This window comes from Arachis ipaensis, chromosome B04 (assembly GCF_000816755.2).
Source record: "Arachis ipaensis cultivar K30076 chromosome B04, Araip1.1, whole genome shotgun sequence".
In the NCBI taxonomy this organism is placed as follows: Eukaryota; Viridiplantae; Streptophyta; class Magnoliopsida; order Fabales; family Fabaceae; genus Arachis; species Arachis ipaensis.
This window is the reverse complement of record NC_029788.2, coordinates 47,166,098-47,169,515: the sequence shown is the minus strand read 5'-3', so window position 1 is coordinate 47,169,515 and position 3,418 is coordinate 47,166,098.

Genomic DNA, 3,418 nt, shown 5'->3' with positions numbered 1-3,418 from the left:
ATAAATAGACATATATATTCATATGATTATTTTTTGTTAAAAGATTAAATAATCTTTTTTTATTGTTCTGACTAAAATATTTTTTACAATAAAATAATTAAAATCAAATTCTAATCTAATAATAATCACAAAATAAAACTATATTTCCAGAAAACAAATTGGAAATCCAGCATCACCCACGCACCATTCAGAGTAGGGGTGTGCATGGGTCGGGTGAAACCGGGTTTGATGTGACCCAGACCCGATCCGAAATATATACCGCGCCTATTTGTTAGACCCGAACCCAACCTTAGACCCGATGAAACCTATACACTTTCGGGCCACGATTATACCGGGTAAAAACCGGGTAAAAACCGGGTCGTTAACATTATATTACCTTGATACCTTCTTGTAAGTTAGCATGTAAAAATATCCAAATTTCTAAGACTCCAACCATTATTTGACATGGTAAAATTCACTTAGAAAAATATAATAAGAACTAACTCTTCTCTAAAATTAAAGTATAACCATAATCAATACTAATATTGCCTAATAACACCAAATATTTAAATCAATACAAATAACACAAGATTATGCATTAGTCTAAAGTCTTATGCATTTTAAACATAAAACATTAACTTATAGTCTTATATATAATGACTAATAACACAAAATATTAAGGTTTACAATACTTAAATTTCATATAATAATAGCCATCATCCATCACTAATAACACAAAATATTAATTGTGTATGATGACCGGGCCACCGGGCCGATTTCGGGTGACCCGAGCTATGGTCAGACCCGACCCGACCCGAAATAATGACCGGATCTACTTTTGAGACCCATACCCGACCTTAGACCCGATGAAATCACATCAAATTAGCCCCTAAAGTGTTTGAGACCGGGCCGGATCTTCGGGCCGGACCGGGCCATACACACCCCTAATTCAGAGTAATGAAATTAATCCTAGTTTAATCGTTTATGTCAACCCAATAACAAAGCAAAAGTCAAATTCAAACCCTACCCAATTACACCACCCTAAATAACCCCAGCTTCAAAAAATCCCATTTTTCATATAACAATTTGGATTCAAAACCAAATCACATAGTTTTCCCATGAAGTTAGTGAGGATCCGTCCTAACCTCTGTTCAATTCTCCAATCAGAGGGTCCCTCCGCTCTACCGCGGCATCGCTGCCATGGGCCTTGGAAACTCTAATAAACGCATTGCTCATGGCACTTCTGGTGTCGTCGCTACATAGTGAAGCAGAGGCTCCAATTGATGAGTAAAAATGGTTACAAGGGTGATTGAGTGAAGAAGGATTTGGTGCGTTTTATGCTTCTTATATGTGAAAGATATGAGAAGAGGAGATTAACAAGTTTACAATTTGTTTCTGGAAATTTGGTTTTGCTTTTCGTTTTTCTGTTTTAAAATTATTAGACTAAGATCTGATTTTTTTATTATAAAACAATATTTTGATCATATCAATAAGAAGAGTTATTTGGTCTTTAATAAAAATAATCATACGAATATATATAATTATTTAAAATTATTTATAAAGATATTTTAGTATATACATTAATTTAATAGTTTTTAAAAATAAATAAATATTAAATAATGATTAAAAAAATATAATTTATATATGACAATTTTTTATTTATTTATTGGTTTATTATATCGATACGTAAAAATTAAGTATCGCACCGAAATATAAACACCAAACTTTATTATATTGATGAAAATGGAAATAATCCTTAAAAGTCAATTTCTATCCTACCCCATATACAAAAGAAGAAAGAGAAGTACCCTGCTTACCAAGCCATGCATCCACCTTATTCTAATGATCCGGTTTTTATATTCTCCACATAGAAGAACAATATATGAAATTAAAAACTAACAGTCAACAACGGACTAATGAGTCACGAACCACCCATGCCATATACAAAATCTTCTCAATCTCCCTTCTACATTTGTCACTTTTATTTTTACTTTTATTTAAGCATGTTCTCACATTTGAAACCTTTCTATTCTATATGCGGATTCAAATGTTGAGGGGTAAGTTTGATCCAATTTAGAGTAACCAACCTCACTTCTCATCACATTAAAAACAACCGAATGTCTTCCTCCCAATTTGGCAAAAGAAATTATTAAATAAGAATGAGAAAAAATATAGGTCTCATGATACTATTTCTTCTAAATACTTAAGATTTAAATTAATAGAAAGAAATATATAAATAATTATATCTCTAATATATTTTGGTATGATGGGGCCACAACTAGTGTAAAGACTCAAGGTGGTGTGACAGAAGAATTCTCCATTGGTATAAGATTACACCAGGAATCATCCTTAAGTCCATACCTTTTCGCATTAGTCTTGGAAGTCACAGAACACATCCAAGATCCTATGCCATAGTGCATGCTTTTTGTCAATGATATCGTCCTTATGAGAGAGTCAAAGGAATACCTAAATAAGAAGTTGGACTTACAGAGAGAAACTCGAAGTGTATGGTCTGCGCATAAGTCGTAGCAAGACGGAATATATGGAATGTAAGTTCGATTTGAGAAAAGTTAAAAGTTTTAAGTATTTTGGGTGCATCATACAGGATAATGGAGAGATTGAACAGGATGTAAATCATAGGATCCAAGCAGGTTGGTCAAAATGGCGGAGTGCATCTGGTTTTATATGCGACAAAAAAGTGCCTTTAAAACTTAAAGGTAAATTCTATCGCACCGTTATAAGACCGGCTATGCTTTATGGTACTGAGTGTTGGGCGGTTAAAGGGGAGCACGAACATAAGTTGAGTGTGGCAGAGATGAAGATGTTGAGATGGATGAGTGGTCATACGCGATTGGATAAAATAAGAAATGAAGATATAAGGGAGAGAGTTGGAGTAGCACCCATTGTGGAAAAGATGGTTGAATCGCGTCTCAGGTGGTTTGGACATGTGAGAAGAAGACCGATAGAACATCCAGTCAGAAGGGTGGATGAGATGGAAGATGGACAAAGGGCGAAAGGCAGAGGAAGACCTAAGAAGACCATCCATGAGGTGGTCAAACGAAATCTACATGTAAACGGTCTCTCTGTAGACATGATACATGACAGAGCACAATGGCGTCGTTTGATTCATGTAGCCGACCCTACTTAGTGGGATAAAGCTTTGTTGTTGTTGTTGTTTTTAAAAAAATAAACCCTATATTTTAAATAATTTTTTTTATATTTTTTGGACAAATCAAGTTCGTAGTATTGCCATAGTGAAATATATAATACTGTAGTTGCAGAAATCCATATTCCATTACTACTACCTACTCATCTATCTTAATTTATTATTATTTTTTTATTTTGGTGTCAATCTATCTTAATTTATGATATTACATTAAAATTTTCTAAATGTTTTCGTTATTTATTATTAAAAATATATATGTATGTTTGATATGAT